Source organism: Anas platyrhynchos, chromosome Z, assembly GCF_047663525.1.
Source record: "Anas platyrhynchos isolate ZD024472 breed Pekin duck chromosome Z, IASCAAS_PekinDuck_T2T, whole genome shotgun sequence".
Classification (NCBI taxonomy): domain Eukaryota; kingdom Metazoa; phylum Chordata; class Aves; order Anseriformes; family Anatidae; genus Anas; species Anas platyrhynchos.
This window is the reverse complement of record NC_092621.1, coordinates 5,134,601-5,149,991: the sequence shown is the minus strand read 5'-3', so window position 1 is coordinate 5,149,991 and position 15,391 is coordinate 5,134,601.

Genomic DNA, 15,391 nt, shown 5'->3' with positions numbered 1-15,391 from the left:
TGCAGGCACTGTCTTACTGGCATATGGTTGAGTTGCATCTCTTAAATCCTGTTTTGTTCATTAGGAGGTCCTTAACCAACCTTCACTTGCAAGGCTGGTCTGCCACTTCCTCACTTGAACCCCTCAGTTCATCATTGCCCATCCCTGTTGTTTTTTAGTTTAAAGTTCTTCTAACCAGCTTAACCAGCCTGTTGGCATAGATGTCTTCACTTCAATTATTTGTCTCTTTATAAAAGTCCTCAATCCTCACAGAGGGTCCCATGGTCATGAAAACCACAACCCTGTTGCCAACATCAGCTGCACAACCTGTCTGTGATGTTCAGGATCCTTCTGCTTCGCCTCATGCACTTCCCCCTCAGAATCAAGGAGAAAGCACATCTCACTGATACAGTAAAGGAGAAAAATACCTGGGTCCACAAGACCTTGATTATTGCCCCCAGAGTCCTATGCCAGCTCAGATGCCTCACATTGCAGAAATGTAACCTACACAAACAGTGCTTCACCCTGAACTTTGGCTCTGCTATGCAAGACAATTACAGTTTTCAAAAGGGCTGAAAAAAGTTCCAGGGGGAGCTGAACTCTCTTAGAATTGTCTAAGAAATATCCAGTTGTATTTATTCTGCTTCGGGTTAAATGTCAGAAATTGTATGTGACTTGCTTATAAAAGTCAACACATTAGTGAAAACTGAGCTCTCAATACTCACATATAAATCACAGATCTGCAAGTCTTCACATAGGGCAGCTATTCCACAGCAAAAATAATGAAAAAGAAAATTCCCCAATTCTCAGATTTCTTCTGGAAAAATTTACACATTAAATCTATCAAAACTGATATGAACTGAGGTCATTTTGAGACACTCTTGAAACATCCCTTTAATCTGAGCTATTTCAAACAGTGAAGGTAAATGGATTTTGAAGTTTCATATGGAAAATACTCTATTGTAAATTAATCCTTTTTATTAAGAACCAGAGATGAAACATTAGTTATTAGATAAGAATTAGGACTACATTAAGACTGAACAGAAGGAAAGAGAAGGTCACAGAACACCTGAGTAGTCCACGCATAGGGAATAGTGTTGACATTATTTCTGGTGAAGAGCTCTGGGGTGGTCCTGTCATTCATGAATAAATTAGGAAGTATATAACAACAAAAACGAAGTCCACCAATAGCATTTGCTGTTGGGGAGGAAAACACTGTCCTAAGCAACTCAAATACAAATATGCATTCATACATGTATGCATGTACATGTATGCTTATGTTTAGGTATGCATGCACATATATCCTGCTTGGTTGCATTTGTTGTTTTATCATTTAAATCCAGAAAGAAATCCAAACCAGTCTCCTAAGCTCTAAACAACTGAAGTCATATATGTATTTTAATTATTATTTATGTTTTTATATATATGCACTTTTATATGTGTATATGCATATATATGTATTTATAAAAGCAATTTTATAAGGGGGATCCTTCAGATAGTCCATGTGCCTGTATAGATTCACCATAACCCATGAAACCATCTCCATGTGTGTATCCATGTGTCACTAATTCTTGTCCAGACCTGCTCAAATTCTGGTTGATCTCTGCAAGCCTTGTGAGACAAATGTACAGCTTAGAGCCACAAGTACAATGAAAAAAAAAAAAAAAAATCTCCTTAGTAATGACCTGTTCCTGCTCACATGGTGATGCAATTGATTATAGAGGGAGTTGGACTTGGTTCTCACATACACATTGATTAACAAAGAATATACTAGTTTCCCAGCCCTACTTATTAAAATAAAACCAATAGAATGAAACATAATCTGCCTTGTGGAAAAAGTTAACCAAGAAAGAAGTTTAGTGACTACAAAATGAATATCAATTAAAAGAAAAAAAAAAAAATCTAAGAATATAATATAGTGCTGATTTTTTTTTTTTTTTTCTCTTCTGTGTTTCTTTCTTAAATAGCACATCAGCTGTCATCTCTCCTCACTCAGAAACCCTAAACCCCAAGAGATCTTGCTTACTTGAGTAAATTAATTATTTAGTGAGTGATGGATTACATGACACAGAAGTAGCTAAAATGCCCCAAGGAGATGATGAAAGAGCAAAAACTGTGAAACCATCTTTGGATGAAGAGAGCAGAAAATAGGCCAGTTGTTTCTAAGCTTAGTCCCTAGTGAAGGCTAGAATAGTTCTGTTCCTTCTCAGGGCAGTCTATTGCATACAACAGTTTCCCTATTTTGATATTTTGCATTCAGATTTGGTTTCTTCTGCATGCTTCCATCCCAGAGTGATATTAATTTATACTGAATAGAGTTTTTCTTCTTGGGTGATAATCCAAAGCATGTTTGTGACTCAGATTTCTCACACAGGGTTCCAATTTCTGCCCAATTTGAAGAATACACCCATCAATTTACTTGATAAAAAGATCAGTCAGCCATGAACATTTACATTACATGTGATTTACACTGTACACCCAAAAAGGATCATGAGAGTCAAGCTGATATTTGATTTTCTAGTTGCTTTTGCTGTTGAATAGGAATTATTTTGCTGGAAAGAATAAGAATTATTTTCCTAAAGAAGATCTATGTTTTCTACAAAAACAAAACTAGCAAATAACACTAATAACACTGAACAGGTGTTCATCTGACCATAATGTGCTATTCCAAATCACTTGAATGTCTCCAAGCTGCAAGAAAATTAAGCCCATGACATACAAAACCAGAAGTATTTCTGGTTAAGCTGACACATTAATCTTAGACTGGCAGCGTCATAATAAGGGTAGAAAAATACAGTGAAACAAGTAGTTCTTCCTGAGCTTCTGCTGAGTTCAGGACTCCTGCATGCCCCTGAAGACAGTCATATGGTAGGCTGGTAGCTACCGCTTTGAAGAAGGGAGTAAGCACTAAGAAACACTGATTAATAACTACAGGTAATTACTCTGGAATCCCCACAGGATTTCACATATTTTACTTGCTGAGTGGGTAAAATACTTAAAAAAAAGTAACCATAACCTTCCTGAAAAGATCTACCTTAGTTAGATCTGATGTTGAGGGAGATGGAAGAACATGTCTGGATACTAAAAGTAGCAGGTGACTTGGTGAGAAGTCTAGAAGCTACAAACCTGTGAAAGCAAAACCAAGAAGCTAGTGACCTGTATGACTAAATTAAAATGGAGTCTTAAAGGTGGGTGTATGAAAGATGTATCTTAATAAAATAGAAGAAAGAAAATGAGGGTTGATGGCTGCTGTAAATCACCACTGACTCAGGATCACAAACCTTGGCTCAGCCCCTTGAGGCATCAGAAATTCCCCTAGAGTCCCAGTGGGAACAGAGGTTTTGAATAAAGAATCCAAAATATGGAGACTGATACATCCTACAACTGATCCCTGCTTCAGACATATCAACACTTTCTTTGACATTAATAATGCAGAATATTGTGGCCTGTGGGATGGATAGATTTCATAACGGATTCTGTAGCACAAAATACAGCTTAAATGCACTTCAGAGTAGAAGGAAAGAGGCTGAGAAAGAAATCTTCAGTTTTTGCGTAAGACTCCCATTCCATGAGAATGCCTACAGTTAAATACATACTTCCAGGTCTGTTTAACCGGAATTAGAAGTGAATGAATATTGTCCCTAGCTAAATTGATTCATCAATAAATTGTTTGCTGCTAGCAGAAAAAAAGTGAATCTTTACCAGGGTTCTACTCTCCAAAGAGTATTGTTATCCGTATAGGCATTTATGTATAGGCTGCATTGTTTCATCAATCCTTTCTATAGGAATTAGTTATGTGACAAATTTGTGTAGTCCATAAAATCTCCATCACAATCAATGAATACTATGCAAGGCCAAATTAGGAAGTTGTAGTGAATAGTGGAACACATGATGGTAATGTGCATTATTTCTTGGCACACAAAGATAACTGTAGTGAGTTTTTTAGTTTTATTTTCAAATAAAGACCAGAATTGCAGTTGTATTGTCGTGGTTCCGCTTGAGTGGGCAGCCGAGCTCCACCACAGCCGCTCTCTCACTCCCCCTCCTCAAAGAGGAATGGGGAGAAAATATGTGAAAAGGGCTCAAGGATTGAGATAAGGACGAGAAAATCACGCAATAATTAGTGTAACGGGCAAACCAGACTCAGCATAAGAAGACAGATAGTAAGATTTATTGCTCATTACTAACAAGCTAGAGAAGTGAGAAACAAAGGAAAGAAACCAAAAGCACCTCCCCCCCCATCCACCCTCTTCCACCTCCTCCCCCCGAGCGGCACAGGGGAATGGGGGTTATGGTCATTCTACAGCACTTCTCTGCCGCTCCTTCTCAGTCACTCTTGTCCCCTGTGCTGTGGGGTCCCACCCACGGGATGCAGTCCTTGATGAACTGATCCGGCGTGGGCTTCCCACAGGCAGCAGCTCTTCCAGAACTGTTCCAGATATGGGTCTGTACCATGGGGTCCATCCCTCAGGAGAAAACTGCTCCGACCTGGCTCCCCTACGGGCAGCAGCTCCTGCCAGACCCCCTGCTCCTGCGTGGTCTCCTCTCCACGGGCTACAGGTCCGGCCCAGAATCTGCTCTGGCAGGGGCCTTCCACAGGCGGCAGCCTCCATCGGTGCAGGGCCACCTGCTCCACCGTGGTCTCCTCCACGGGCTGCAGTGTGGAACCCTGCTCCACCGTGGTACTCCATGGGCTGCAGGGGGACATCCTGCTTCACCATGGTCCTCACCACAGGCCGCAGGGGACTTCTGCTCCGGCGCCTGGAGCACCTCTCCCCCTCCTTCTACACTGACCTTGGCACCTGCAAGGCTGTTTCTCACTCCCTTGACTCTCCCGGCTGCTGTGTGGTGCAGCATTTTTCTTCCCTGTCTTAAATATGCTCTCACAGAGGCGCAAAACAACGTCGCTTATTGGCTCAGATCTGGAAAACAATGGGGCCCTTCCCAAACATGGGGCGGCTTCTAGATCTTTCTCACAGAAACCACCCCTATGGCCCCCTGCTACCAAAACCTTGCCATGTAAACCCACTACAGGTATATACATTTCTTTCCTCTTGTTTTGAGAGTTACAAGAAGGACAGCACTGGTGAGTAGGGTATGGTGGAAGAAAAGCCTGGATTTCTGCTGTCAGACTGCATTGATAACTTTGTGCAATCTTTTTTTTTTTTTTTTTTTTTTTTTTTCCCCCTCTCTTTTAATGGCAACTTGTTCTAAGACCTTAATATAGACATATATTTTTCTCTAAAAACTAGTAGCTATTTCCCATTCTTTTATCTGTTTTGTTGTTGTTGTTGTTGTTTTTAAATCTGTTTTTATATATAAGACATTAAAGCTAGTAAAATAAAGAAGTCAGGAATTAGAATAGCATTGTTTGTGAAATACTGCAACAAGATGAGATGATATCACCAGGTTAAACACTTTTACCTTGAATTGGGCATGAATAATTCAAGCCTTCAAATTATTGTTCAGCCACATAACCTTGTCTGTCAATCAGCAAAGGCCACTCTTTCTATCCCTTTCCAAATTTAATAGGTGTTGATACCCCTCCTTCCCACTCTACCTTTCCTGTCTGCGACTTAAATTTACATGGACATGCTGCTTAGCTGTAGCGACTTGTGTTTGTGTGGGTCTCCACCTGATAAACTTTGTCTCTTCCTATTTCATCAGTGACTATCAACAATCAAGATACATGAAAGCTTTGCTGATTGTGCATTATTCAAGTAATAATGAAATGTCTTGCTTGAGTTTGCTTCTTTCACAAAATAAAAAATCCAACATAAAATTATTTGCAAACTGTAACATCACCAAATGATACCATGGTTGCAAAATTTACAAAGAAGACAACCAATCTCATAAAAAGTTGCAATTACTATTCAATTTGTTCTTTAAAAACACTGCTGGGATCCAAAGAATAGTAGTGAAAATCTTTCAGTTTATAATTATTCCAGGTTTAGATTTTATATAAAGTATAACCAAGAAAAATAAATGAAATGAATAGACAAAAAGAACCAATGTTTTCAGGATTTGCATTGTTTTACGTTGAAACAGAAAATCTGATCCTATTTATGTGCTTGTGAACATGAGGTGAAAAAAACAACATCATCATCAACAACAACAACAAAACACAAAAACCCACTAGTTTTTAGCTCAGATACAACCCACCAATCAATTAGCTTGTTTGATCTGAATATAAGATGACATAAAACTGTTTGTTGTTATGTTTGTACAGCAATTCTCATAACAGGGTCCTGGCCCACCACTGGGATTCCTGAGCACTATTGACAATGACACAATAAAGACCTTATCTCAAGTGATCTCTTGTATGTCAGAGCAAATTCACAAGAAATCAAAGGCAACAAATCAAATCTGAATTAGGATCTGCATCAAGACAAAAAGGAAAAACAAAGGAAAAAAAAAAGTATCCTATCTCAGTGCCTACAAACTGTGTTCAGTTCTCGACATTTCAGCTTTAAAATACCTTAACAATTTTTATTTATTTATTTATTTTTCTCCTCTTGCATTTTGAGTGGCACAAGGGCAGGGAGGAATATGGCCAAATATGATTTCTGTGATTTATGCCTTTGTCTGGTTTAACAGTCTGAGGACTTCCAGTTTATCTCAACTAGGGTAGTAACATGACCAAGGATACCTGTAGTTCTGGTTATCCCCAGGATTAGAAAAGAAGAGAGAGATTTTTCACATGTTTTAGGTAATGACAAACCCCAGCTTGTTTAAACCCTGAAATATGTCTCAGTTGCTTTTTTTTTTTTTTTTTTTTTTCCTGATCCATTTATACTGGCTGTGCACTTCCTCTGCCACTTCTGGCAAGTGCAATTCCTTTGGTGTTGTAACCAGAGAGTGGTTCTGACTCTTTAGATTCAATGCAGTAGAGCAGCAAGGCTGTAGTGCAAGTTTTTGCAGCTTCCCTTCAGTGCTTTTACTGGCAAATAAAATAGGAGACAATCTGTATTACAAAATACTCCACTGCTCATTTAAAGACCCAACTAAATTATTAGGCTGTAAACACAGTTTTAACCCATATTACATGACTTATAATAACAGCTGTAAATTTATCAGACTGTGTGGAAGCAATTCAAGTCAGAGATGTGGATGTGAGCAATGTGGGAGAAAGAGTAAAATGGTGCAATGCTTGGCTTGAAGACAGAACTCCAAATTCTTACAGAACAGCAGAAAAGAATAATAAAAGATTGTTGTTGTTACAAAGCCTTCTCACAGCTTAGCCAATGAAGACAAAACATGCAATCTAGTCTTGCATTTTTTGTTTCAGACCACCTATTAGGGAAAGTATTAAGTTCATCAACTCTTGATGTCTTCAGTTTCAGGCCGGATGATTTTTGTTTATTTCAGTTTGCTGTGTGTATGTGTGTGTGTGTTTAATCTATACTACAAGCAAATTTAGGTTCATGACAAAAGGGAAATGGGATAAGATTATTTTAATTGTCAACCCACTCAAGATTCAAACTTTTGGAGTTCTGACCTTACAGCTGCCTTACAGGTCAATTCAAAGCATTTAAGCCAAGGTAAAATGGTGTCATCAAAATTTCTTAAATTAATATTTAGGCTGTTAAACACCCTGGCTGAAAAATGAAGACCAAAAAGCTCTATCAGACCTCAGAGACCCCACCTTACTCTTCAAGCATCCTCTCATTCAGATGTTAAACTGCAGTGTTTGAAGCCAACCACCATTACATTATTGATAACAAATTCAGCATTTTAGTATAAACATTTGAATTTAGGTGCCTTTCTCAAAGGAAAATAAAATTGCACATGATGATATTGGAACTGATGTTGTGTTTCTAAATAAAAAGAAAATGCTCAGTGTGTGACTTCATAGACAAAACAGTGAAGATGTTTGCCATGGTTAAATAATAATGAGAAAGCTTCATTTTTGGTTTCTGTATGTCATGTTAGACCTGTAGATTAACTTGAGATGCAAGAGTGAATTTTCTCTAGAGAAACCAAGCTTTCTTTATAGTTTATCATAATGCTTAAGGTGTAAGTAAAAGTAGACAGCATTGTCAAACATCTGTCATGATGCTGGAAGCAATAGCAATTAGTAATACAAAAGGTGAGCTAGGAAAACAGATACAAAAAGTCACCTACCTTACTAAATGCAAAACAAACAAACAAACAAACAAATATATATATATATTATTCAAAGATTAGACAAAGGTTTAGAGGAAAAAAATTTGATTTGCAACTAAAACTGAAGGAGTAGGAAAAAGAGAGAGAATATAAAGTTAAAAAACAAATGGAGAAAAAAAAAAGTAAAATAAAAAAGTGAAAAAATAGAAACAGGGAAAAAAAAAATGAAATCAGAAGTAGGGAGTTGAAAAAGGGGACAGAAGAAATATATTTGTCATCTGTATGACCCAAGCCTATGACTCAACCAAATGCCACATAGATTGCATGAAAGACAGAATTACAAAAAGAGGAAAAGTAATGGAAGTAAGGAAACATGATAGTTTCCTCCGTAAGGTAGTCTAGGACAGAAGTACACCATGAAGCATGGAAATCTTTCAGACTCCACAGCTTCCAAAGCCTCTTCTATTTAAAGATAAAGTAGAGAGGAAGCAGTGAACCAAAACAAGGAAAAGATTACAAAATCTCAGCTTCTGAGGAATCATCACCTTTGAATTAAAAATAAAACCCCAGACTTAAGGTATATCCCTTGAACTGGAAACATAAGCACTGAGATGTCAAACTTCAAAGTCACCCATTCACTGTTATTTTTTCTTCTTATTGTTATATTGTTTTATCAGATAGACCTTAATGTTTTAGTCTTATTTTTCGCCATAAGTATTGATTATTTCTGCAGTTTGATGGGGAATGGCATACATCACACCTTAACTTTTCAATAACATTTTATTCTCCCCTGTACATTCTCCCCAGCCCTGTGCAGGCCTAGGGCTTATTTCCATCACACCATCCAAAACATCAATTTGTCAACAGTTTGTGGACTTTTCCATGATTCTCACCTCTGTATTGTCCAATTGTCTACCACACATACACAAATTCACCTCTTTGGAAGGCAGGGCAGAATTTTTTATTCTCTTTGAATCTGATATTGAGATAAGCCACTGGATGTTATTGATCTGCAGTGCTATCAGAGTCTGTTTCAGGACAAAAAAAAAAAAAAATCAAAGGAGTTTCTCTGTTAACTTAACTGGACTTTGAATCACCCTGTGTATCAAGAAATTACCATCATTTGATTTGCAGATTTACATCCATAGAATTTTTTGGTTTACACCAGATCAGAATACTTGTGGGATGGACACTGGAATACTAATGTTGTTATTTTATGCTGTGCAATACTTAAGGGAATGTTGAAAGTTATTTCTATAATAATAAAATATAACTAGTACTCTAAAAAATAACTTTACCTGAAAGATGTGTTTGTGCAGTAAGACTGGCCAGGAGGAGTTTGCATGCAGTCTCCCTGTTCTGAAGATAAATTGTTGACCTTTCAGTTTGTTTGCTCCAGCAAGAAAATTGTTGAGTTCACCCTTACAGACACTAACTAAAGAGACTAAATTCAGGACAGCCTCGTCTAACCCCATCACTCTGAATTGTTTGAAAGAAATGAATGCTTACGAAGTGATGCACCTGGCCAAACATGACAAGATTAACTCTTCACATATCACATGGCAGCTAGAAATCATCTTACCTAACACACATCTAGAAGCTGGTTGTTTAAGCTAAACCAGGTGTCTGTGCTCTCTCTGTGGTCACATGAAAGACAGACATCAGAAAAGAGTGACTTATCTGAAGTGAGGTGCCTTGCTTGAACACAACTTCTGTTGCATGTATTATGAGATACTGGTCCATTATAAATAGTACAAATACATTACTCCAGAGCACAGTTTTGTCATTCTCTGTTTTGATTAGGGCTTGCTTTCAAATACTGATTTGACCATTGCTGCTGATAAAAATTCAGTGGAGTCTGTTGTCTTTAAGGAACCTTGAATTTAGCATGGGAATGGCTTGCACTTCTAATTAGGGGAACTCTGGCATCTGGTCAGAGTTTAATTTGCATATCTTAAAATAGTTAATATATAGTGGCATTCAAGCTGGGGCTAATCATCATGGTCTGCCCATACAAATGATATGAGTGAAAAACGTGTCACTTAATGAGCCAGAATCAAACCTCAGTTAAATCAATGTATAACATACGCAAACAACTGTCCCTGACTTTAATAGGGTTACTCTGGATCTGCCAGTGGTGCAACAGATTGAGATATGTCCCATTATATTTCATTAATTATATATTGTCTTTACAATCTAATTATATTTCTGACTGTCTTCTGACTATCACAAAGGTATCTGTACTCCCCAGCCCAACCCTCCTTGTCATCCACACTAATTAATATTAGGTAATAACAGAACTGGTGTCTGTTGAAAATCATTTTTTGTTCTTATTAAGCCTAGCATTTTTTAGCTAGTTGCTGAACCAGAGGATTTGTTATTCCCACGACTTTCTAAATAAATGGAACCTACAAAGCATTAGTGTCCCACATAGAGAGGCATTTGTTTCTGGTAGAAAGCAGGTAGGGGAGTGCTTGAGGGTAATGGTTAAATAAGCTTATCCTGTAACAGTGTAACACACTGTAGGGATATATGTGAAGGTGAAAAAGTCAGACAGAAAACCAAATTTTTCAGCATTTTTGTAATTCTCCTTCAGCACCTACAGCTGATACTGCCCAGCTCCTCAGCAGTTCTCCATCACTGGAGGATGATCCCAGGGTAGTATGAAAGCATACAGGAAGAAAATATTTGGAGGAAAACAGTGTAAATGATGAAAAAGAAAAAAGGTGTGTAAGGGGTCACAAGAACAAAAAGAGCAGTGTTATGTTTTGCCTAAGCAAACCCATTAGCAAGGAGACGTGAGCAAACCCAGCAATGGCAATGCTTGACATAAAAGGGGACCAGATCTGAAACCAATGTAAAAGTTGTCTTGTCCTGCCCCACTTTCTTTCCTCCTAGAAAAGAAAAAAAAAAAAAAAAGAAAAAAAGAAAAAAAAAGTGTGTTGGGGGGAGGGAGATAAGGGAGTGAATCTCTGTATAGTTTTATATATGCATATATATATATATATATATATATATATATATGAATGTTATAACCTATTAAAGATAAAATAAAAGTATTATAAATAATATGAAGCTTCTGATGCATGCCACAAAGTAACTGCTGAAATCAGTGGAACTGTTCTGATATAAAGCTGTGTTATCAGAGTGGTGAATGGGACTTACGTTTATGCAGTGATGGGCTTTTAAGCTCACAGAAGCAGGCAAATCAGAGCTGAGCAAGTTTAACGAAGTATTTCTGTATATGTGTTTTGAAATTCAGGAGCTGGTTTTATAACTAGAAAAGCTGCCTTAATGAAAACAGGGAAGGGAAGATCACAGAAATATTTATTTCCTATATATTTACTGTATTTTTCAGTTTTATATATTTAATTTCATAACCCCAAGAGTAATAGCAGGAGCAAATATTTTGCTAGGCTAATGTATTATTAATCGGAGAATAAAGTCAGGGAACCAGACAACTTTGGCACCTTATTCTCAGACCACATGAAAAACACTGCACATAAATGACAGGCAAAATAAGAAACCTGGCATCTTACTGAGCATAGAACATGATGTGTTGCAAAACCAGGAAGCAGCCCTGATTTATCCAGTGGAACATGACATTTCCTATAGCCCAGCATTGGCTTATCGTTAATTAAAGCTTCATATGAAAGTGTTATCTTTTTTTTCCCCCTATTCTCATGGTTTGTAACCTATTTTTCTGGAAAGCTGCAGTCTGCATAAACTTGAATGACAGACCCAATTTGGCTACAAATGTCAGAAAGTGTGTCTGCTCTTAGTACTCAAAACAGAGACTTTTCTTTTGTTAATAATCGTGTGCAATTTCATTGAAAAACATGTTAAATGTGTGGCCTTCAGAAAGTCACTAGGAGATTGAGAGAATGGTAGATTTTAAAATACAAAATAAAAATGAGAAAAAAAATGTAGCTTTTTTTTTTTTTTTTTTTTTTCCCCCTCTGACAATTCCTTTCCTGTCCATGAATAGGCAAAAAAGAAATATGTCTCTTTTTTTAAATATTAGTTGACAATATTATGACAACATTTTGCCTGGATCTTTGAAATTCAAAATACAGAATTGGTCTACTCTTGAATGACACACATGCACTGCATTGCCACTGCTTCCTGCCTGAATAATTAGTGTTCTTTGTATTCATGTACCAAGGGTTAAACGATAATTTCATTCTCTATGCTCATACAGCAGTTAACACAGTGAAGAAAAATCCTTAAAAAAGAAAACAAAAAAACAAACAAGCAAACAAAAAACCCTACAAAAAACCCTACTTGTGACTAACATTTCTGTTCTCTAATTCTAGCCAATTTTAACTATGTATTTCTATGCATAGGCTACTCTTTGAACTGTCTCCGCAGTCAGAGAGAGCAACATACCACCAGAGAGAAATTCATCCCATCCTCAAACAGATATTTAAGACATGTGAGATGAATCACTCTCTGAAGAAATCTTGTTCTTTCCTTTATTTAGAAGGGAAATTTAGGTGACTACCTTATTTAAGTGACTAATTTTTATATAGCTTAGGTCAGATGAATCCCAGATGAAAGGAGGACCGTCACAATGTTAATTACGTCTTTTATTTGTTTACTTATCTATTTATTTATTTGTTTATTTATTTAAATATATATTTTTTAAACCTGGGCCAAAAAATCCATGCCTGGGTTCCATGTGTAATTCTGCTGTTTGTGAATAAGGATGCAAGGCAAGCATGATACAAGTTCTGAAAAAGAAAGAGAGCCATGTAAAAAAAAAAAAAAAAAAAAAAAGTGATTTCCATGGACTTAATAACAACCTGGGACAAGTATAAAAGTTGGACCGTACTACAAAATCTACACCATACCTATATCATTCAGGAACTGTTTTGGATTTCTAAGTAGAATGTATTTTGGTGGGAGTGCCAGTCAATAAAAGCGTAAGTTTTGCCAATATGTATTTCACCTTCTTCTCAAGACTTTGTGGAAGTTGTCTGGGATATATTCACAAAATCTAAATTCCAGTCATGTCCGTGTGCTAGTGAAAGAGAAATCTTAGAGCTCCAAATATCTAATTCAGAGAGCTTGTAGAAGGTGTTGGTGGGACGGTGTACAGAGCAATTTAAATCCACAGAACATAGCCTTTATACCCTTCATGACCCAATATCCCAATCTGTAAGATAAACACTGTGATACTTATTTCCCCTGCATGGGAAAAGCTTATACTCTAACTCCCTACATTTGTGCTTTATATTACTTGTACAGAAACAGTTTCAAAAATAAAATATATTATAAATTATTAATGCAATTATGTTTCTGGAGGGTGCCTTTTAGAACAGCATGAACTAGTAAAGAATAAATATAAATTAGGATATTGAAAAGGCACAGTGTATTACAAAAATATCATTTTCATTTATCATTATAATTATCTATAAGCTATCTTTTGAATAGTTCACCAGCTCTGTGAATAATGACATAAATTCCTTTCTGATAGACATAGACTGGTGAAATGAAAGAATTTCGGTTTTCAGCATTAATTCTTCCATATTATTCATACAATATTTATGTGAGGTTGTGAGAAATTAGCAAACATTACTCTAGAAAGATTTCGTGGTCAGTGAAGGACTGGAAGGAAGTAGGGAAAAGGAAAGAGTTATTTTCTCCCATATTTATTATGAGAAAATAGAACTGGTATAAATAAAATCATAGAATGACCAAAGTTGGAAAAGACCTCTAAGATCATCTAGTCCAACTGTCCCCCAGCCACCAACATGATGTGCTAAACATGTCCATAATTACGTACTAAACCAGTACCATAATACTTACAGGGAAAACATTTTATTCTAAGACAAAGAAAATTAATCTTCTTGCAGTGACTGAGTGAATTTTGGAGTCAAACTCAGTTCTAGTTACTATCTATGTGTATTTGAATAAATTAAATCTTTCCCCAGTGGTCACATTTTTCTGTGTAGAGACAGACACCCCTAGATGATCTGTCAACTGAGCTGCAGTATGCATATTGAGGTAAATATTAGGTTACAGATTGTAATGTTTGTTTAAAGGTTTTCTTGTTTCTTGGTTATATGGGGTATGGAAGTTGGTAATTTGGAGATATATATATATATTTTTTTTTTAAGAAAAAAATATCAACAAAGATGACAGAAAAGTTTATTCCTGTCCCCTTACTCTTTTTTTTTTTTTTTAATTGTTTTCTGAAGCCAGTTTGCTCCCTAAAAATTAAATGTTTCAAAGGTGAAAATAAAACAGTATTCTTCAGATTGTTTGACATTATTATGGCATAGTTTTATATTTATAGAAAGCAAGTTACACAGACAGTGTACTCAGAGTCCACCACAATGATTTCTTCTTCTTTAGGAAGTTTTACCAGCAAATAATGCAATATCTACCTTTGTGTGGTGGAGGTGGAACAGGTATTTCAACTGAACATGTCAAAACGATATAATAATGCATACCCAAGCATTTTAAATCTTCCAATCTATCTCATTGAGCTATCTCAGCTTCCAGAGAAAAGCTACAGTTTTGGAAGCAATTATTTAAGCAAGTCAGAAAGTACAAGTCTGACATTTGACTGATTTTGTTTCTTGGTAGACCTTGTGTTCAGCTACAAGGTCTAATGTGCCCTCATTTACATCTCTGTTCTCAAGACTTATACTCCTTTCCCAGGCTTGTCATATCCCTTTAGTCTTACTTATTCTTACTGTTAATTTGCCCCATGCACATTTTCTTCCCCATCATAACACCTAGAACAATCTCTGGGGCAATTCCACTGTCTGGCTACATGCCCCTAGTTATTATTTAGAGGAAGGAAAGACATTTTGGAGGAAGATATTTAAGGGTCTCCAAGAATATAAAAACATAAGGTTGGCTAAAATATGTAAAAAAGATCCTTGTAGTGTCTCCAATGGAAGTCAAAAGTGAACGAAAAAGTACAATGTCAGAGCAAGCATTTATATCTCCACCTCTAACCTCTCTCTCACTCCCTTAAAAAAAGTGAGCATAAGTGTTGTTTTTTTTTTTTTTTTTTTTTTTTTTTTTTTGAGCCAGAAGTGTTTTCCATTCATTTACCATGTGGAATTCAAAGATTCACTTCTTGCAAAAATTCTTTTTCTTTATGTGGCACAAGCAGTTAAAGCAGGGGAAGAGAGCAAAGATGAAGGAGCAGGTGATGATGAAGTGTTAATTAGTTAGTGGGAGACAACAATCTCCATTCTCCTGCACAGCCTGGAGGGAGGAGGTAGACAAAGATGGATGGTCCAGACTGCTTTTGATCCCTGTCAGCTTCTATTATCTGAAACATCCC